The sequence below is a fragment of the Schistocerca nitens genome, chromosome 5 (genome assembly GCF_023898315.1).
Source record: "Schistocerca nitens isolate TAMUIC-IGC-003100 chromosome 5, iqSchNite1.1, whole genome shotgun sequence".
Classification (NCBI taxonomy): Eukaryota; Metazoa; Arthropoda; class Insecta; order Orthoptera; family Acrididae; genus Schistocerca; species Schistocerca nitens.
Genome location: NC_064618.1, coordinates 87,073,196 through 87,096,801, shown reverse-complemented (window position 1 = coordinate 87,096,801; position 23,606 = coordinate 87,073,196). Strand labels below are relative to the sequence as shown.

Genomic DNA, 23,606 nt, shown 5'->3' with positions numbered 1-23,606 from the left:
TTCACTGACGCACATGTACATTACCATGAGGGTTGAGGTACACGTACACACGCGGTTTCCGTTTTCAATTACGGAGTGGAATAGAGTGTGTCCCGACATGTCAGGCCAATAGATGTTCAATGTGGTGGCCATCATTTGCTGCACACAATTGCAACCTCTGGCGTAATGAATGTCGTACACGCCGCAGTACATCTGGTGTAATGTCGCCGCAGGCTGCAACGATACGTTGTTTCATATCCTCTGGGGTTGTAGGCACATCACGGAACACATTCTCCTTTAACGTACCCCACAGAAAGGAGTCCAGAGGTGTAAGATCAGGAGAACGGGCTGGCCAATTTATGCGTCCTTCACGTTCTATGAAACGCCCGTCGAACATCCTGTCAAGGGTCAGCCTAGTGTTAATTGCGGAATGTGCAGGTGCACCATCATGCTGATACCACATACGTCAACGCGTTTCCAGCGGGACATTTTCGAGCAACGTTGGCAGATCATTCTGTAGAAAGGCGATGTATGTTGCAGCTGTTTGGGCCCCTGCAATGAAGTGAGGACCAATGAGGTGGTCGCCAATGATTCCGCACCATACATTTACAGTCCACGGTCGCTGTCGCTCTACCTGTCTGAGCCAGCGAGGATTGCCCACGGACCAGTAATGCATGTTCCGTAGATTCACTGCCCCGTGGTTTGTGAAACCCGCTTCATCGGTAAAAAGGTAGAACTGCAACGCATTTCCTGTTAATGCCCATTGACAGAATTGCACTCGATGATTAAAGTCATCACCATGTAATTGCTGATGTAGTGACACATGAAACGGGTGAAAGTGGTGACGATGCAGTATGCTGCTCGCCGACCGTGGCCCGTGTTTGTTACAACACGCAACTGAACGTCGGAGGTTTCAAGCGTCAACTTTAGGTTGCAATATCTCCGGATGTAATTAACATTTTACAATGCAACAAACGGCACTGATTACGTATTTGTTTATATGTTCAGATGTGCTAACAAAACTAACGTGATTCCATTTTAAAAAAAGTAGGTTTGTGTTAAAAAACATACTTCCGTGCATTTTTGTATGGTTTGTATTAAACAATTACACTAGCCCCTCTCCTCACGTTCGGTCTGTGGAATCGGTTCGTCAGTATTTGATGTGGTTTACGAAATATATCCAGCGGTAACGTTAGGTGACTCACCCTGTATATACAGCGTTGTTTTACAAAAGGCACTTAACCCAAGCGACTGCCTACGACTGTGCAAAAGTGGTGAAGCTGAACATCTTCTGTGAGGAAATATTGACGATTAAGCAAACCATAACATAACAGTATCTTAGTTTACCGTCACCTGCACCTTTTAAGAAAAGGGCTTATGTTTATTAGAAGTTTTTTCTTCAGAAACACCACTAGTATCATCCCTCAAAGCATGTACCTTTCCTCCTTACTCACCCTACATATATACATCTAGACATAGATCATAGTAGCACCAGAGATATAAAACCCAGAGGGACTGATATTGGATCATCAGTAACATGGAAAAGTGATACCAAATTAATATTGGGGTGGCAATTTTTCTTTCATGTTTTATTTCTCTTTTATACATGGAGAAGGATGGGCAGCAGAAATGTATACATTTTTGGAGTAACTCATTCATGCCCTTATGAGACACCTATTTTTTTTTATCGTGTCTGTTACAACAATGGCTTGAGATGGTGGGTGCATAAGCAGACTTCGCTTCACTCAATATGATTGGCAACCCAGACAATTCAAATATGCCTTTCCATTACCACACAACTCTCAACCTTCTGACAACAGTCAGTAGGTCTGCCAATGCAGAGGAACAAAATAATACATCCTGCATTGCCCAGTAAAATTAATCTCAGTATGCTTTTAATTGTGTATGGCAGAAGTCAGCATAATATGTGTCAGTACATTTGAAAGAGCCTTAAAAACTTAAACACTATCCAGTTACACTCTTACTCGGTACAGCACTCTACTTGAAAATGGTTATGACCTTTTCCAAAATAATGTAATTGTGATTAAAATTTACACCCATGAATTCTGGAAACAAAAGTGCATTATGATTAGGGTTTAATGGAAACCCAGAAAAAATAAAGCACTAACATCGGTAGAACATTACGTAGGAAATCAGCATACATTGCACCATTTAGATTGCTATCGAAAAAATGGGAGCCAATTATCCTTCCTCCCATAATGCCGCACCATACATTAACCCGCCAAGGTCGCTGATGTTCCACTTGTCGCAGCCATCGTGGATTTCCCGTTGCCCAATAGTGCATATTATGCCGGTTTACGTTACCGCTGTTGGTGAATGACGCTTCGTCGCTAAATAGAACGCGTGCAAAAAATCTATCATCGTCCCGTAATTTCTCTTGTGCCCAGTGGCAGAACCGTACGCGACGTTCAAAGTCGTCGTCATGCAATTCCTGGTGCGTAGAAATATGGTACGGGTGCAATCGATGTTGATGTAGCATTCTCAACACCGACGTTTCTGAGATTCCCGATTCTCGCTCAATTTGTCTGCTACCGATGTGCGGATTAGCCGCGACAGCAGCTAAAACACCTACTTGGGCATCATCATTAGTTGCAGGTCGTGGTTGACGTTTCACATGTGGCCGAACACTTCCTGTTTCCTTAAGTAACATAAGTATCCGACGAATGGTCCGGACACTTGGATGATACCGAGCAGCATACATAGCACACGCCCGTTGGGCATTTTGATCACAATAGCCATACATTAACACGATATCGACCTTTCCCGCAATTGGTAAACGGTCCATTTTAACACGGGCAATGTATCACGAAGCAAATACCGTCCGCACTGGCGGAATGTTATATGATACCACGTACTTATACATTTGTGACTATTACAGCGCCATCTATCACAAAACGAAAAAAGTGGTCCATCTGAAACATTGATATTTCTTTACGCACTACACGAATATGTAATAAAAATGGGGCTTCCTACTTAAATAACGCAGTTGATATCCGATTGACCTATGGCAGCGCCATCTAGCTGGCCATACATAGCGCCATCTGGTTTCCCCCTTCAAGCTAGAGAAATTTCCTTCTTTGTAGTTTTTTCGTTTGACGCTTATTTCGTGAGATATTTTGCCCGGTCACGATCAATGGACCACCCTGTATAGTCACTGGCAGCTTGCACAGTGCCTTGTTGATGATCTGGGTCCACGACTTCGTCGGCTATGCACTACACTGGAATGCTACTATCAGATGTTACCAATTCAAATTGGGACTCATCTGACCGCACCCCGGTTTTCCAGTCGTCCAGGGTCCAACCGACTTGTTCACGAGGCCCGGAGACGCGCTTCAGGCGATGTCGTGCTATTAGGAAGGGTACTCTCTTCCGTCGTATGCTGCCGTAGCACATTATCGCCCAATTTCGCCGCCCTGTCCTAACAAATACGTCCCACATTAATTTCTGCGATTGTCTCACACAACGCTGCTTGTCTGTTAGCACTCATAACTCTATGCGAGCTCCACTGCTCTCCGTCATTGAGTGAAGGCCGTCAGCCACTGCGTTGTCCGTAGTGAGACGTAATACCTGAAATATAGTACTCTCGGCACACTCTTGGCACAGTGAAACTCGGAGTACTGAATTCCCATGCGTCTACGTCCAATTACCACTCCACATTCAAAGTTTGTTAATTCACGTCGTGCGGCCACAATCACGTCGGAAACCTTTTCACGTGAATCATCTCAGTACACACGACAGCTCCGCCAATGCAGCGCACTTGTATACCCTGTGTGCTCTGTACTACCGCCACCTGTGTCTGTGCACACCGCCATCCCATTACTTCTGCGACCTCAGTGTGTATGCGTTTGTTGCCCGAAACCAGTCGAGATAATCGGAAAACGTTTTTCGGATGCGAACGTTTTCAGAAATGAGAAAAGATTGCCAGAGAATACTCTAGAAAGAGTAAAGTCGATTGTTCTGCCACCTTATCGTGTTCGAGGTGTACATCTTTCTCCCCAAAGTCTATATTACTTGTTAATGGGGTTTTTTGACGAACTGCTCACTGTAAAACACATCGGCCGCTGTCTGCCTCCGGTCCACGCCAGCCCTGAAAAATATAAATGATCGTTGTTGCCGGCTTCAACCGAGTGACGTCTACTGGACCAGCCTCCTTCCGAGTCTGAATGTCTGGACATGACAGGAGCGTTACCTTGTTAAATAAAAGTAATGCACTGAACTAATTCACCAAGCTTCCTCACACAGGCTACACTTCTTCCAGCACTATGAAATGGCGTGACACATTCATGGAAGTCCTCAGCTTGCTCTTGATGAAGAAGACAAAGCTGTTGTGAAAGCGACTGTTAACGCATATCTCGTGATGAACACAACAAAGATGCTGTGAAAGCGATTGTCATGGCAAAGCTCACGATGAAGACAACAAAGCTGCTGTGAATGCGTTTGTTGAGGCATAGAAGCAGTGCAAACGGTACCGCACGTGGCGTTCAGTGAACGCTGCAAGATGCCGCCTCAAACTATGTACTTTCAGTCGTGTTTGTGACCTGCACCGGCTGAATACATTGAGTGGCGGATCGTTCAACATGAACCCAACTGCTTGAAGAAAAATGTCACGCAGCAGATTGCATGAGACAGAAAGGTCCATGCAAGTGAGCTACGGATGGTGGCTCTTATATAAATCACTAATATTTCATCATGGGAGAAGATAGTCTAACTACTGAAGCGACAGACATGGTGCACATTAGCAGCAGTTTTATAACTATTGTTGAACAAACACGGAAAAAGACGATCATCAATGCGAACAAGTTAACTACTAGCGAAACACGAGAAATTACTGATCCCATGCACTGACATCATCTAGCTGAAACTGAATTAGGTGGACAAGCCTCTAGGAGAGGATGAGGCCGCAATAGCAAATGTCTGACCAAGTTACACCACTGGGACATAGAAACCGTTGAGCATTTAATGATTGTTCCAAACGTTCGTGTCAAGTAAGAAATGGTTTCATATGCAAAATCTGCCTGCTCTTGGAAATGAGTGAACCCATGTACACAAACTCTAACATCAGGGAGCATTAGCTATTCCATCAAATGAACTAGTTCGAAAGTTTCTAATCACCTTCATCGTAGGATACACCGACTTGTGAACAATTCTTATCGCCATTAAGGGAGCACCTAAGCAAAACCTGCACTTGCAACAGCCTGTTGAGAACTGACACCCATCAGTCAGAGGAAGACGAGCAGGTTCTCGAGGTGGAAGACCGTTAAGTGTGCTGTCGCCTCAGCTCTGCCATCCAACTTGCTCTCCATCTAACTTCTCTGACCCCTCCTGAGTACTATTTTTTGTACAGATACCCCTCTGCATTTGTTTCCAGAAGGACTGTTGGCAATCGCACCACCAAAAGTTCGATGGATAGCAGCTTGCACAAAAATTTACTCCACATTTACTGGAGGCAACGTATTACCTCCCCTGAATGTATTTGGAAACTCTTCGCCAGCGGGCCAGTAGAAGTTCTGCGTTCAATAGCCTGAAATGTCACATGCCAGTTGTGCCCCTCCTGACTATACAGAGTCAGCTAGGAAGACTACTTGCAACAGAGTCCAGGACAGAGACCAATGTGGTGTCTCTGCCTAGTCCACATTGACGAGACGTAACTCATTGTTCCCACCTGGCTTGTTTGGAAAGCTGCCACTGGCACAAGCTAACCACCCAGTCTGCTTATGCTGAGCTCACTCAAATGCACCAATGTTCCAGTTCTTGGTGTTTCTCCTTAGGCAGCCAAGAGTATTGTTGTTGAGTTAACAACAGCGAGTGTTGTTTATCAGCATCGTACCCAGGGCAGGAAGGGCACCAGTGACCGTTTTTACAGTGATCAGGTACTCGGCCAGTCAATAAGGAAACAACTTCAAGACTGATAGAGTCCTACTAGACGTGGTAGATCATGCTAGGGTTAGTTATTCTCAGAGGAGAAAACTGCAGATGGTACTATTCAACTTAATACACTTAAATAGAGGAGAGATAGACGTGAAACTACATAAGATGTTTGTTAGAAAATTGATCCTTGCAATCATTAACATTCCCATGATGTCAGGACTCGGATTTCTATTAATAAAATGGCCCCATTATACACAGACCTCCATCGACCGTGTAAAAGAAATGAAATATGGAATATGTCACCGCAGCATTACCTCGAACCTGAATCAAAAGTTGTGACCGTAATGTGACATCACCAAGCACTGTTTTTCCTTAAACCCCACCACAAGGGAAAGGGATAGTATGGAAATCGATTATAGAGCTCTTGTCAAACCGTCATTCACTGACAAAGTTTCACTCACTTAGCTGTGAAACCACCCGTACACATTCATGCCCTGTGGTTGTACCTGTAATGACTTCATTCTGCTTACAAAAATAATATAGAACCCAGTTTGTGCGCCGCTGTCACTAATTTGACGGAATGTACGGAAGTATTTATTTTAAGCTCATAGACACACTTGAAAGCTTATTCTTTTCTATAGTCTTGTATATTGTTCCACAGTCACTACTTGACATACACTCATGATGGCCCGATTGATTTCCTCATTCATACCAGATACTAAAACAATTAAAAAATTATTATTTGTACAGGGTGAATTCCGTGTGAACTAGTTACATTCACACTAGCATTTAAAAATTTGATTCTCATTATACCTAACACGATATGGACAGTTGTAATATACCGAACCAAAACACAAAACAAGCAAAAATAGAACAAAGTAATACATAACGGAAGTCACGAGTAAGTAAAACACACAGAAGTAGTCTAGCGAACATCAGGTTTCATACTCTGTGCAACAACATTAATCTCCTGCGCCTGATCTCCAGGAGACCTTTATTAGTGCGAAAGTACATTTGCGCGTCACTGTACAGAAAGACAATAAAAAAAGGAAAACATAGAAAGCTCCCCCGTGTGTTATTGTGCAGTAAAGTTGTGGACAATACAGCTAGTATTAGACTGACAATACATAAATCCTAATTAAGTCTGTCACATGTGTCTCACTGCATGTTGAAATGCATAAGAAACAGATAGATGTACATATATACGTCATACAAATTTTCACCTTCATAATTAACATTATCCACATGAAAAGATCACAGAAATAACATATAATTAAATTTTCCTTGAATCTCGTAGGTCTCAAGGAAAATTTAATTATATAAGATCTATGGACCACCTGAGTCTGTGTTAAGGCGGGATTCCCCTATTACATAACAAGCTGCAGTGCTATTCCACCCGGCCGAAGTGGCCGTGCGGTTAAAGGCGCTGCAGTCTCAAACCGCAAGACCGCTACGGTCGCAGGTTCGAATCCTGCCTCTGGCATGGATGTTTGTGATGTCCTTAGGTTAGTTAGGTTTAACTAGTTCTAAGTTCTAGGGGACTAATGACCTCAGCAGTTGAGTCCCGTAGTGCTCAGAGCCATTTTTTTTTTTTTTTTTTTTTTGCTATTCCAATGCAGAGAGCCTCAGAGGTACTGACAATTTAGGGAGGGGAAAATAAGCCAAAGGCATGTACTTAAGTCTGTGTTAGGGAGGGCTCTGGACTAGGGTAGCCCGTGCAATAGTGCTGCCTATACTGCTGCGATGGCGTAATGGCGAACACATCCGCCTAGCCAGCAGGAGGCCCAGGTTCAATTCCTGGCTGTGGAACAAAATTTAATTCATGTGTTCAACTTCTATCATTATCGTGCACACACACTGCTCATTGTCCTGCCGAGATTCGACAACTTTTATAATTTGCAAGCACAGGGCTGTGGTGGACTTCCAGCTCAAAGGACTTAACGATGTGTTTTCATCTTGCTGCGTCTGTTTCTATATCGACAGGAGACCAGTACCAATGTTAGAGTGTGTGTCTCCGCACCAGCCCCAGATAGTGTGGCATTCAGTTGGCAGAGCGTTGTTGTTGGAAGTGAAAGTCTAGCCCGCAGACTGTAGTCAGGACAGTTTCCCTTTCGTAGATTGTCGTTGGCAATGGTGTGGTGCCCTGCAGCAGAGGCCTACATGTATTGTTTATGTCTATCTCATGTGTCTTTCAGCTTATTTTTGCTTCCCATGTAAAATTTCACTTCCCATGCTTGTCTGCGCACGCGTCTCTCAGTCTTCAGAAATTTGCACAAAACTTTCAAACATCATAAACAATACTGACAAACGATATACATCACATAGTTACACGGAACTTCAATAAAGTAAGCCTAACCAGCACACAATTTATACATCATGGCCCTTTTATCAAAAGCCTGCTTTCAATATTTTCATCATAAAAGCAAAAGTAATCTTCTAAGCACTAAACCTGGTGCTTTGCCAAGCCATTCATATTGAACACACGTTAACGAAAATATTTATCATAATAGTGATATGTCTGATCGCCTAATGAGCTTTACAAGTCACACCATGACATGATCATTTACCTGAATATTAAAAAAAAAGAAGAAAAACCAGAACTCTAGTACTACTTTTCTGCAAATCATTCAATGAACCAACTAAATTAGTTGGTTAGTGACATGGGTCATCTAACAACAGTCTCTACAAATCATGCCTCCTTATCATACATTCATATACATATATGCAAAAATATCTGTGTTATATCCAACTGAAAACTAACGTAGAAAGAGCGAAAGCAAACTACTATGCATAGTACACTCAAACACTACTCTAGTCGCATGCAGTATTTCCATTCAGCTTCCTCCTTCTGCTCTTCTTTCTTGTCTGTTTCTCTCCACTTCCGATCCTCGTTATCTCTTGATACTTCGATTCTGGTTCTACCCATTACTTGTTCCTTCTTCTACACTCCATTTCTTTCTCTTTCAGCGTCCCCCATTATATCAGAATGGCCGGCCGAAGTGCCCGTGCGGTTAAAGGCGCTGCAGTCTGGAACCGCAAGACCGCTACGGTCGCAGGTTCGAATCCTGCCTCGGGCATGGATGTTTGTGATGTCCTTAGGTTAGTTAGGTTTATCTAGTTCTAAGTTCTAGGGGACTAATGACCTCAGCAGTTGAGTCCCATAGTGCTCAGAGCCATTTGAACCATATATCAGAATGGCGGCGTCACATTATATCTGTAAGGACAACGTTAACACTCAGTTCTCTGTTACCAAATTTATCTGATAAACACAACATTAATTACTCTTTGTGCACACATACTAGACAAACACAAAGGCATAAAACATACTCGCTTCCCACGCCCGGGTTCCTGGGTTCCATTCCCTGCGGGGTCAGGGATTTTCTCTGCCTCGTGATGACTGGGTGTTGTGTGCTGTCCTTAGGTTAGTTAGGTTTAAATAGTTCTAAGTTCTAGGGGACTGATGACCATAGATGTTAAGTCCCATAGTGCTCAGAGCCATTTGAACCATAAAACATACCTTATGTTACATACTTCGCAATACTCAACTGACCTTTTTGTGACTCACTTTCTTACTTCAGATACTTCCTTAATTCCTTTATTTCGCTTCGGTATTTAGTTACGTACATGCTTTGTTCCTCAGTCGACATACTTATCACTGTTAAACCCCCACAGGGAATTTGGGGCCTTCTATAGTGTCCTTACCCTTCCTTACACAGCCCAGCTAGAACCTGTTTGTAATTCGCAGGTAACTTCATGCAGCACAACTTCTTTAGTTCTGCAGAGGTGAAAGGTGCGTCGAGAACGGTTTTTCCTCAACACTGCTTCGAAAAGCTTTTCCGGTCTTCGCACATTGCATCAGCTTAGATTCTGACTCATCATTATTTCTTGTTTTAACCTGACGAGTAATTGGCTAGAATATCATCCTTAAACTCCTTGTGTGACATGCACTGCAATGCAATGGGATGGATCCTAGTTGCAGAGTCTCCTGCAAGAGAGCCACCGGGAAAATTTAACGACATTTCAGTGGCCCGCTAGGCAGTAAAGAGTGGTGAAACTGCCTTATCTAAGCCTTAGGGTGTAATGAACTCCCCTTATCCGTAGAGACTTGAAATTTTCACATGGAGACAAGGTGCTTATAGTCGAAAGAATCCTACTGTGGCCTCATTCGATTGGAAGATGTTATGTGCTGCACATCCCCACAGTTGCACAATGCAGAAGAAAATTCCTCTACACAGTTCACTTGCAGACTACCATATCCTGCATCACTCAGCCACCTGTCAGAGAGCCACACACAACTATGTGCCCACTGTGACCTCTCGCCAGGGATCTTCTCCTTGAAAACACCATAATCATATGCCAGAGCCTCACTCGTCCCGTTCTGTCTTTGATTAACCCACTATTGTCTTCGCATAAATGGGCAGAGCAATTGCTCCTAGGGGTTTCTGCTGTCAGTACTGGACACATGTCACTTCACGTAAATTTCTCATTTCCTATTCGATTACTTCGTGGTTACTAACCGACAGTTGATCTGTGGCCTCACAAACGTGTTTTCAACATCTTTCGACATTTTATTTATGTGTTCCCGTACCTCATTTATTTTCTTTTACATGGCCTCAACATTGCTTCCTTGTTCTCCTTGCTGACTTTCTACCCGACTGATCTGCTGCTGCATTATGGGAATCTGCTCCAGTTGGAACCTAATTTCCATTAACTGCTCTTCTTTCCTAGCCAACATCCCTTCTGTCTCTTTACCCTGCTCTCTTACATCTTGGCTCAGTTTCGTAATAAGATCAAGCAAAATAACAGCTGGTTTTGCTGATGAGACATGGAATGGTTCAATTGAGCATCGTAAGGGGTTGCAAGATCTGACCTAGCCTGTCATTGGAGATTTCGTGAGTCTTGCCCACATCTCCATCCTGCTGAGACCTTGCATTCTCATATCTTCGCTGTTGCTATCCTCCGCTGTTCCCCCTTTACTTTGTAGTCCAGGAACACCCCCTTGCTCACTCACATCTACACTCCCTACTCATCCAAAACTGGTCTTTTGGCTTCCAATGGTTCCTTCACCATTCAGAACCCACTCTCTTTGACCACTGATCCAATCGACTACCTCACTACACTACTATCTTTCTCACTGCCTACACAGCGCAAAACATTCGAATCACAGAGTGCGAACATCACTTTTCACCTCTCTGATTTTCAATAGTCTTCATTTCGTTATAACGATTAAGACGACCGAGAAAAATTAATCTTCCTTAGAATGTGGCACTGAATCATACAAATTTAGTATTCAGAGGTCAGCTAACTGGTAATAACAAAGAAATAATCCTGTGCTGTGGCACTAAAACCTCTATTCTGTAACACGAAATGAACCATGTGGCAAATAGTGAAGCACCACTCCGGATCTCTCTCAGATTTACCTTAGCTTGCCCCATTACATATTGCCTGTTAGTGTTTTCAAAACCAAAAAAACTGAAATAATACCCGAAAGTTATATTAAAAATCGTTTGCAATACTTAATCCGAGATACACTCTATACATACTCAATAAACTCAGTTGCCCTTACAACTTCATCAAAATCTGCTACTGCTGTCCGACGTCCTCTTTGGTCATCATGTGTGTCTAACTACGATGACCAGTCAAAACTTGTTACTGCTGTCTCATGTCCTCTTTAGTCGTTAGGTGTGTCTCATCCCATTGCTAGCCCTATAGAATCTCCACAGTCACTAGCAAGGTGTCTGAACCCTCCATGTGTCGAACAAAACCCATTGCTTTATTGGGTACATTTGGCACGAGGTTGAACAGATTGCACTGCATACATCCTTTTATCTGTTCGTTCTTGGAAAGAAAATAGTAAGTACAAGGAAATCAACTGTGAAAAAACCATGAATAACAGATGAAATACTTCGCCTTATCGACGAAAGGAGTAATTACAAAAATGTGCAGGGAAATTCATGAGCCGGCCGGTGTGGCCGAACGGTTGTAGGCGCGTCAGTCTGGAACCGTGCGACTGCTACGGTCGCAGGTTCGAATCCTGCCGCGGGCATGGATGTGTGTGATGTCCTTAGGTTAGTTAGGTTTAAGTAGTTCTAAGTTCTAGGGGACTGATGACCTCAGATGTTAAGTCCAACAGTGCTCAGAGCCATTTTAGAAATTCATTAATATAGAAATACATGTCGCTCAGGAACGAAATAAAGGCGAACTCCAGGAAAGCAAAGGCGGAATTGTGCATGAAAAACGTGAAGAAATCGAAAAAGGATTGATTTCAGGAGGATTGACTCAGCACACAGAAAAGTCAAAACCACCTTTCGTGACATTAAAAGCAAGGGCAGTAACATGAAGAGTGCAGTGGGAATTCCACTGTTAAATGGAGAAAGAGTGTATAGGTGGAAAAAGTAAATTGAATGTGTCTACGAAGGTGGGGGGGGACTTGTCTTGTGATGGAAGAAGAAACAGGAGTCGACACAGAAGAGATAGGAAGTCCAGTAACAAAATTTAAAAGACATTTAGAGGAAAAGATAAAATAAGGAATCAGGGATAGAGCGGAATTTCGAAAATCACTGGGGGAAGTGGTAACAAAACGACTGTTCACGTCGGTGTGTAGAATGCACGAGTCTGGCGATATACCATCTGATTTTCGGAAAAACATCATCCACCCAATTTCGAAGATTGCAAGAGCCAACAAATGCGAGAATTATCGCACAGTCAGTTTAGCAGCTCATGCATCCAAGTTGCTGACAAGAATAACAAACTGAAGAACGGAAAAGAATATTGGGGATCTGTTGGATGACGATCAGTTTGGATTTAGGAAGGGAAAGGGCATCAGAGTGGCAGCTCTGATGCTGCATTTGATAATGGGAGAAAGACTAAAGCAAAATGGAGGAACGTTCATTGGATTTGTCGACATGGGAAAAGCGTTCGTCAATGTGAAATGGTGCAAATGTTGGAGAGCAAAATAGGAGTAAGTCGTAGGGAAAGACGGGTGAGGAGATCTATAAACAAGAACCGAGGGGGAGAAATAAGGCTGGAAGACCAAGTACGAAGGGTTAGGACTAAAAAGGGTGCAAGGCAGGGATGTAGTCTTTTACCCTTACTGTTGAATCTGTACTTCAAAGATACAATGGCGGAAATAAAGAAAAGGCTCAAGAGAGGGGCTTAAATTAAGGGTTAAATGATATCTGAGACGGTTTCTATCGATTTCAGAGAGGTTACAGCTGTCGCTGGTGTTTTGATTGTGTGTTACGTGGCGGGAGAAGCTGGGAGAAACATTCAAGGAGCGTCAGAAGAGACCGTCTCATGGCAGTCGGCTTTCGGCTCGCGGTTGTGAGGCTGCGGGAACTGCGTCGGTAGCCATCTCTTTGACTGTCGTCTCCCCTCTGTGCTCCTCGCAGTACGGCAGAGCTGTGCCTTGACACGAAGTGTGCGTCAGAACTTGTGCAAAGAGTGGAAGTAGACATTAGACTCCAGCCGGGTGGGTACGCCTTGGTGAAGTGTTGTTCTGTACTGTCTGAACCACAAGATCCCCGCAGCACGGAAGAAGGTGCTGGTCCTCTACTCGAAACTTCCACCTGACTTCGCGGTGGATAGAAATCTATGTGGGAACCAAAGTCAAGAAGTTCTTACGTAATTCGATTTTATAGTGAGTCTCCGGTCTTGTACTCTCACGAGAAGGTGACGTCTGTTTACTGGTAACTCTCAGTGGATCCTGTAGCTCCACCTGGTTTAATAGAGAGAACTGAGTTTTGTAATTTGAGTGAATTTCTTAAGGGAGCGTTGTCTTTGTTCTCGTAAACTGCTTAAGAGAAAAAGCACTGTAATGTTCAGCTATGAAATTTCAGATCTGTTATTCAATAATTAAGGTATTGAGGAAAATTTTACTGTGTGCCCATCCTCAATAGCACAGACGTTCCTTTTGGACTATATTTTAGTTAAGTACTATTACATTTCAATTAACACTGACCAAGGTGGTTTCCCCCGCTTTTTAAAATTTTTGCGTCACCTGAAAAATAGAATAATAGAAAAATAGTCATAAAGTTCGGTCAAGCGTTAACCCCATTCAAATAACTGATGCTCTGTAAATGTTTTGTACAGGCGAGAGTGTAAATAGTACCTTGTTTTTGTTTTAGAGTAATTGCTTTTCTAAGGTTGTTCCATTGCTACCTGCCCAAAGGGCGGCCGCTATCGGCGCCATGTTTATGAGGCTTATGGTAACCTCTTGTGATTAATCTGAGAACTGGTTTGAATAGTAGAATATTTTGATCGTTTGTTGCAAAACTTTAATTATAACAAAATGTCAATTGTAAAACTTATGGCCACCGGGAATCAGTTAACTTCTAAACTTGAACTTTAATTGTTCTTCCTACTCTCCTCGTATTATTTCGCTTTTTTTAAATGAATGCTAGTGATGCTTAAATACTGCTACCTGTCATCTGCTTATGAGGGTTTAACTTCTAAGATTCGCACTAGTAGTGTAGCAGTGTTCAGTATCATCTGAAGATGAATCACAGGCTGTGTTGAATAGAATGAACAGTCTAATGAATCAAGAATATGGATTGAGAATTAATCGAAGAACGACGAAACTAATGAGAAGCAGCAGCAATGTGAACATGGAGAAACTTAACAGGAGAATTGGGGACCACGAATTAGACAAAGAACTCTGCTACCTAGGCAACAAAATAACCCACGACGGATGGAGCAAGATGGACGTAAAAAGCAGACTAGCACTCTCGAAAAGGGCATTTCTAGCCAAGAAAAGTCTGCTGGTATGTAACATAGACCTTAATTAGAGGAAGAGGTTTCTAAGAATGTACGTTCGGAGCATAGCAGTGTATGGTAGTAAAACATGGACTGTCAGAAAACCGGAACTGAAGAGAATCGAAGCATTTGAGATGTGGTGGTACTGATAAGGTAAGGAATGAGCAGGTTCTCTGCAGAATCGGCGCGGAAAGAAATATACAGCAACACTAAAAAGAAGAGGGAACAGGATGACAGTATATCTGTTACGACATCAGGGAATAACTTCCATGGTAATGGAGGGAGCTGTAAAGGCCAAAAACAGTAGAGGAAGACAGAGATTGAAATATATACCGCAAACAGTTGAGGATGTAGTTTGCAAGTGCTACTCTAAGATAAAGAACATGGAACAGTAGAGGAATTCGTGATGGGCCCCATCTAACCAATCAGAAGACTAATGACTCAAATAAAAAAATAAGAGAAAGATATAAAAACGGGCATGTGCCCTCTTAATTCTTTAGAGTTAGCGACTGAACGCCTTCTTTTTGTTCCCAGTCATAAGTCTTCTGAAGGGTTTGATGCTACCAGCCATCAGTTCCTTCTCTGTGCCACCCTTTTCATCTCAGATTAGCTGTTGAAACCTACATTATCAGTAATTTCTCGATGTATTCCAGTCTCTGTCTTCCCATTTTTTTTTCCTGTAGAGCTCCCTCTGGTACCGTGGAATTTATTCCCTAATGTCTCAACAGCTGTTCTACCATCCTGCCCCTCCTCCTTGTCAGTGTTTTTCCTACATTCCTTTCATCTCCGATTCTGCTCAGAACCTCCTCATTCCTTACCTTATCAGTCTACCTAATTTACAACATATATCTGTATGTATGTCTGCAGCCGTGCCATTCCAGAACACTTATACTGGAGAGTCATCACAAGTGCATGTGTGCGACTTGAAGAAGTTGTAAACCAAAACGGCAGTCATATTGAACATGTGATTCATTAGGTTGTATTTCCAATCTGTATTCTTTACTACTACATCAATAAATTACAAATCTTGTCAACAACAAGTGCTTTATTCATGAAACAAATCAGGGGACTTACTGTGCTCTACCCTGTACTTGCCGAATGCGCGAGGTATAGCACTCACGGTTTGTGCGGTTCGCCTTGTTAACAAGTAAGCAACCTCTTATTCTTTACACCGCGGTGACAGGCACGCTGGAGCAAGAGGCCCCACTTTTTCAGGGAAACATGAACCATGACACAGTGGGCGGCGATTTTAACAGTGTACTGCAGCCCGAGGGCCAGACACCACATCACGTCCCACGCCCCGCACTCCAGACACTGGAACGCCACCTGGCACCCCACGACACATGGCTCTTACACTGGGGGTACCAGCAATGACATCAGCCACTCTTTCACTCAACTACCAGACACTCTGTCAGATATATGTGTCGCGCGGCCTCTGTACAGTGACCAGTGTTGCAAAAATCTAGCCAACGGCATTTACAGATCGTCTGAGATATATCTGCACTGTCACCCTACTGCTTCAACTCACCCGACGCAGTAGAGTCTCACACATGCTAAACATCACCCTCCTTCGCTAGGAAGCATGTTGGCGAGCGGTTGCTGACACCTGACGTTGTTGTCTCTGGCACCTGCCCGTGTACGCTTCCACGTTAGAGTGGTGGATAGGATGTGTCAGAGCTGAAAGTACCTGATGGCATAGAGATATGATAAATCAATCTGGCAAAGGGCAACATCGGAGTTTTAATAGACAGCGTTATGTGAGCTCGCAACGAAACCGGCGTCATTCGAACGTCAGTTGGCTGTGCATCTCACCAAGCCCATCTACTCCACATCACAGTGGAGCAGTTAGAAGGCGTCCTCATTTCCGCGAGAGTGCAGGACGACGTCCCCATCAAAACGGCGTCAGTCTATAACATTGTGCGAGAGGCGCCACTGCACACGTCAACTCATCACGACGATCAACATGGAGGTGGGCGGACACGCCTTGACACAAAGAGAGCCGGCCGCGGTGGCCGTGCGGTTCTGGCGCTGCAGTCCGGAACCGCGGGACTGCTACGGTCGCAGGTTCGAATCCTGCCTCGGCCATGGATGTGTGTGATGTCCTTAGGTTAGTTAGGTTTAAGTAGTTCTAAGTTCGAGGGGACTGATGACCTAAGATGTTAAGTCCCATAGTGCTCAGAGCCAGCCACACAAAGAGATGTGGTTTACACATTTTCCCGGTACTTTCCTACTTTGTCCCCGGTCCCGGGTTCGAAACCCGTCACTGCTTCCATTTTGATTAATAATCAACATTGGCAGCCGAAGATTTCCGGCATAAAAAGTCACCCTCATTCTGCCAACGGCCTTGTCAAAAAAGGGCAGAGGAACGAATAGAGGTTCAGGGCACTCTCTTGCCCTTGGAATGGGAATCTGCCCCTAAAGGCGAAAGAATCAACAATGATCAATGCCATGAAGATGCAGAAGACATTGGAAACCACTGAATAAAGACGCATAACGTGTATCCACAGGACATGTGCCCTGTAATAGAAAAAGTGTCATGATGGTCTCTCCATTGGCAAAAGATTGCGAAATAGTCGCCCATTCGGATCTCCAGGTGGGAACTGCCAACGGGGAGGTGACCATGATAAAATAATTGAATAACCGACCAAAGTTCTACGAGTCGAGGTGTGGAATGTCCGAAGCTTGAACGTGGTAGAGAAGTTAGAAAATCTGAAAAGGGAAATGCAAAGGTTGATTCTAAATATAGTAGGGGTCAGGGAAATGAAATGGAAGGAAAACAAGGATTTCTGGTCAGATGAGTATAGGGTAATATCAACAGCAGAAGAAAATGGAATAATAGGTGTAGGATTGGTTATGAATAGGAAGGTAGGGCAGATAGCGTGTTACTGTGAACAGTTCAGTGATACGGTTGTCCTTATCAGAATCGACAGTAAACCAGCACTGACAACGATAGTCGAGGTATACATGTCGAAGTCGCAAGCTGAATATGAAGAGACAGAGAAAGTATATGAAGATACTGAAAGAGTAATACAGTATGAAATTGCTGAAGTGCAAGAAACTAGTCAGGAAGAATCAATACGCAAAGAAGTGGGATACGGAAACACTAAGGGATGAAGAGATAAGATTGAAGTTCTCTAGGACTATGGATACAGTAATAAGGAATAGCTCAGTAGACAGTATGGTTGAAGAGGAATGGAGATCTCTAAAAAAGGGCAGTCGTAGAAGTAGGAAGGAAAAACATAGGTACAAAGACGGTAACTGTGAAAAAACAATGTGTAACAGAAGCAACACTTCAGTTGATCGATGAAAGAAGGAAGTTAAATAATGTTCATGGAAATTCAGGAATACAGTAATACAAGTCGCTGAGGAATGAAATAAATAGAAAGTGCAGGGGAGCTAAGACGAAATGGCTACATAAAAAATGTGAAGAAATCGAAATAGAAATAATTGTCGGAAGGACGGACTCAGCACATGGAAAAGTTAAAATAAGCTTACCTCAAATTGAAACCAAGGTGGCAACATTAAGAGTGCAACAGGAATTCCGCAGAGGAGATCGTGGAAGAAGTATATTGAAGGCCTCTATGAGGGGGAAGATTTGTCTGATATGATAGAAGAAGAAACATGAGACGACTTAGAAGAGACGGGGGATACAGAATTAGAATCAGAATTTATGAGAGCTTTGGAGGACTTAAGATCAAATATGGCATAAGGGATCGATAACACTCCATCAGAAATTTTAAAATCATTATTGGAATTGGCAAAAAAACTACTATTCATGTTGGTGTGTAGAATGTATGAGACTAGCAATATAGCGCCTGACTTTCGGAAAAATATCGTCCACACAGTTCCGAAGACTGCAGGAGCTGACAAGTGCGAGAGTTATCGCAGAATCAGCTTAACAGCTCATGTAACCAAGTTGCTGACAAGAGTAACGTACAGAAGAATGTAAAAGAAAATGGAGGATGTGTTAGATGACGATCAGTTTGGCTTTAGGAAAGATATAGGCACCGGAGAGTCAATTCTAACGTTGCGGTTGACAGTGGAAGCAAGGCTAACGAAAAATCAAGACACGTTCATAGGATTTGTCGATCTAGAAAAAAAGTTCGACAATGTAAAAGATGTTCGAAATTCTGGGAAATATGGGGGTAAGCTATGGGGAGAGACGCGTAAAATACAATTTGGACAAGAACCAAGAGGGAATAATAGGAGTGGACGAACAATAACGAAATGCTCCGATTAATAAAGGTGTAAGACACAGATGTAGTCTTCCGCCCTTACTGTTCAACCGGAATATCGAAGATGCAGTGATGGAAGTGAAAGAAAGGTTCAGACGTGCAATTAAAATATAAGGTGAGAGGATATCAGTGATATGATTCGCTGATGACATTGCTATCCTGAGTGAAGGTAAAGAAGAAATACATGATCCGCTGAATGGAATGGACAGTATGATAAGTGCAGAAGATGAATTGAGAGTAAATCAAAGGAAGACGAAAGTAATGAGACGTAGCAAAAATGAGAACAGCGAGAAACGTAAAATCAGTATTGATGGTCACGAAGTAGATGAAGTTAAGGAATTCTGATACCTATAGGCGACAAAATAACCAAAGACGGACGGAGCAAAGAGGTCAACAAAAGCAGGCTAGCACTGGAAAAAAGGACATTCCTGGCCAACGGAAGTCTACTTGTATCAAACATAGGCCTTAATTTTGAGGAAGAAATTTCTAATAATGTACGTTTGGACCATAGCATTGTATGGCAGTGAAACATGGACTGTGGGAATACCAGAACGGAAGAGAATAGAGACATTTGTGATGTGATGCTACAAACGTATGTTGAAAATTAGGTGGACTTATAAGGTAAGGAATGACGATGTTCTGCACAGAATCGGAGAAGAAAGGAACATATGGAAAACACTGACAAGGAGAAAGGAGAGTATGATAGGACTATTAAGACATCAGGGACTGACTTCCATGGTACTAGAGGAAGCTATAGAAGGCAAAAACTGTAGAGGAAGACAGAAAATGGAATACAGCCAGCAAATAATTGAGGACGTAGGTTGCAGGTGCACGGGCCGCAGCATCAAACCAGTCAGAGGACTGATAAAAAAAAATTGAATTGGGACTGCCTTCCAATTCCTATCTGAAATTCCTTCCTCATGTCAACAATCTCTGAAAATGTCATTTTTTTATGTCTATACCCAGTCCCCGTAGTAAATTGCCCTTTACAAATTTAGTATAAGTGAATCTACTACCTCAGATTACATTCCACATTAGTATGCTACCCGATTTAAATTAGCAACTAAGGATAGTAAACTGTTTGTTAGTAATCCAGGTTTGAAATTTCGTGATATGAATTGTGCAATCATGTTGCACCACATATTATTGAAAATTTACTACTCTCCTATTTCTGAAAGGCTACGATGTTTATTCATTATGATTATTTAAAATGAAAAGGTGTTACCCAGCATTTCATAAACCTCAGCCTCAGATAAGCAGAAAATTAGAACTTCCCGCAGATGACGAGAATTGGGCTCATAAGTTGACGTATTCCGTCGAGAATAACTTTACGATGCAATCAAAAATCGAATGGTATTTTTATGGCGTTATATTCCCAAATACCTAAGCTTACTGTATGACAATTACGGCGAACAACTTGCACCACTACTTTCCACTACTGCCGTCTATTGAAAAATAGCGGAAGCAAAGTTGTAGACCTAACACATGCGAACGAAAAAAAGTTATTGACAATGATTTATCCTGACCTCTGCAAGGTTTCTGACAATTTGTAGACGCTGTGGAGCAGACTTCTGAATTTAAGGTCATATTAACGAAAGATACTCACTACAGGCAATACTTTTGGATGTGTGTCAAAATATGAAAGAAACAGAAGATACAGATCCCAGATGGAAAAGTGTAAACTTACTTTTTACACAAGAAAACAACAATAAAATACACAACCAGTACAAACTTAATGAAGATGTATTGTTGAATAGAAGAAGTGTTTTTACTGATATGTGATGTGTGTGTATACCTGCAGAGTGTCACGACACCCATATCTGGCATACACATTATGAATGTTGAAAGAATCTTAACTTGTACTGTTACTTGCTGAACATGTTACAGCATGCTCAGCGAATACTATAAACTTGTCTTATTTCCCAAAATTCTAAATCATCAAACCAAACTCTAGTATGGAACAATGTCTAATTACACCCGCAAAACATCTAAACATTGTATGCATTGGCCTAGTGAGGCCTTTGTCCTCTGCTCATAGAGGTGTTAAATATGCAGTAGTCATTTATGACATCTCTTACAACAAAGTTAAATTATCCACAGTGAAGTCAACTATATAGTCAAATGTATAATGAATGACTGTATTCCCATAGTGGGTAAGCCTGGAGCAATATTATTGGACAGTGCTTCAAATTTTACTTGCAAAAAATGGAAAGAATTTTGAAGGATCATCGTATCCAGTAGATATTAATCTCGAACTTTAATCCTTAAGCTAATCAAATAATAAGAATCTTTCAGGAATTTAATGGGTTTATGAGGACGTCTATAGCTGGTAAACAAACCAAAAGTGAAGAATGTTGGGGAGACTTCGAGCAAATAGTAAATAATCTCCCATGTACTCTACACCAGCCGATTTAGTACTTAGGGAAAAGGAATGAATTGCTACATCAAATCTCACATTTACCTCGAACGGCAACTACCTGGGAAGAGAAGGTAAAACAGGTCTTACCCACAATTACAAAGGTGCAAATTTAAGGAAAGCACGCTATGTTCGTAAATTAGGGAGAACGCAAATCTGCTCCTTTTCTGAAAAAGTATTACTCACAACCAGTTATAAATCTTCGTTATTATTAAAGAAAACCAGGAAATGGCAGTTGATGTACAAGAATTGCCAATGAGGGCAGTCACCTAGTAAGAAAGTTATAGCACTATATTCCCACAACGACATCAAAAATAATTTCACTAGTGCTTGTAAGTAATTAATGGAGGTGGAAGATATACTCAAGGCTCAGGAACTGGAATTCCATATTTGATGGTACAGTCAGTTACCACTGAGTACTTTCAGACCATAGCTCAAATAAAATGGAGTAAAAGTAAACAACCATTATTCAACTTTCATCGAATATGTAACTTCCTAATTTGACATCAGAGATGCTGCAGTTCTGTTTTCCTGCATGAATGTTATTATTATTAATAAATAAGTGGAATACCCTAGCAACTAGTTGTTTTGCATCGCTAGGAATGCACTTGTTACGGTGAGTGAATAAACGTTTTACGATCACTATAATATTAAGTGAGGTTTATTTAAATGGAAACGGAGTCAGCTGGTATGAACCTACTATATAGTTAAATGCAATTTGGTTGGGATGATGGAATCTAGGAAGGGATGTATGAATCGACCTTCGACCAGGTAATGAATTTAAATGAAGGAGAAGTAAACAGGTGCATAAAATTTTTTGTGAAGTGTGTCAGCGATAAAATAAATATTGTTATTCTGAGAGATCTGAGTAGATAAGTAATGTTGTGACAAGCTCTCATGAGACCAGAGCTTAACTGTGCTGAATACTTCACATACACAATTATGAACTAAATCTTGAGAATACTGGTTCCAAGAATTTAAAAGAAAGTGCAGATTTACACACACTTGTTACTTAGATTTCTCTTATATATACATATAGTAATTGAATAATATCACATGTGAACAGTTACTGATTTATCATATACTATTTTAATGAATAAGTGAGTAGGTTGTGGCTGCGAAACAACAGCCGGTAATTTTCAGGTGAACTATTGTAATTGATATATTCTGTTTATTTTCTGTGGACAAATAACGATATGAGAGGTAAACGGGTTTTCCCCATTAGATTTGCGTTTGGTTGAGACTAGTATCTATAAGTACTGATGCTTGTAATGTGTTACTTTGCGTATAGAATGTTGTTGAATTGCTCCTTAGTAAATGAATAAGTGGCATTGCTATGTTCTATATGGCTAAAAAGGACACTATATATGCTGAACTCTGTTATGATCCGAATAACATAAAAACACGAAGCTGTACTTCTTACTTAATGGTAACTTCTCACCGCACACTATGAGAAAATTATGAATATTCGAATAACTGTGATTTGATGTAAACACGCTATATGTATTTCTAGTCGATTAGCAGTTAAATTGCTAGTGAGTGCGGCCTGACCGTGTATAGAGTACTGTATATGTAAGGCGAGGAGGAGAATAAAGTTAACTGAACCAGGCTAAGTAATCAACTGTGCCATGTAGGCTCAGAAGTTTTGGTGAATGTGAATAAAAGGTGAAACGGTGGTAGGTAGTGATACGAAATAACTGTGTCGCCTACTGGGAAACTTAGTCGATAATGAAACTGTTTCTTACCAGTGCTGGAATATTGCAGGGAATCATATGGATTGAAGTCACAGAAAGGTTTCGCTCGTTCCTGTGGGTAGCACCAAATGTTGTGAAATTGATGAAATACGCACACGCGTCTGGAACGTTAAGACGGCCAAGACTATAAATGCCCCTACCGGCCGGACCGGTGTGCCAGTGTGACGCAACTTTCACTGTAAGCCGCCAAGTGTGGTAGTTAAAATTAAATTTTTGTCGGCGTTCTGGTGCAAACGTTCGCATTCTTAATATTAAACGAGCAAATAGAGGAAGTGTAAACATTGATAAAATGACACACAGGGACACTGTATGCCCGGTCTCTGATTAGTTATCTGCAGACTGATCATTTAACTAATAAAGACGATTCAAAACTGTCTACTGGTTTCCCGTAAATGGGTTGTGCTAAAGTGACAACTGTCTTGGTCACAAAATGTCATTACGGCTTCAGGTTAAACTCACGAAAATTGCTAATGGATTTCGATGTAAAATGATGCTGATTGGTATCAGTTTTAGAAAATATATTAATTGCATCCTAAAGTGAACTTTTCTTTCTGTAAAATGAACTTTTCGTTCTGGACA

General features: G+C 41.9%; 1 protein-coding gene across 5 annotated transcripts in view; it reads left to right on the top strand.

Annotated features, from left to right (window-relative positions):
• LOC126260238 (myogenesis-regulating glycosidase-like) overlaps positions 1-23,606 on the top strand; it is a 557,090-nt gene that overhangs the window by 58,627 nt on the left and 474,857 nt on the right. The window lies entirely within an intron of this gene.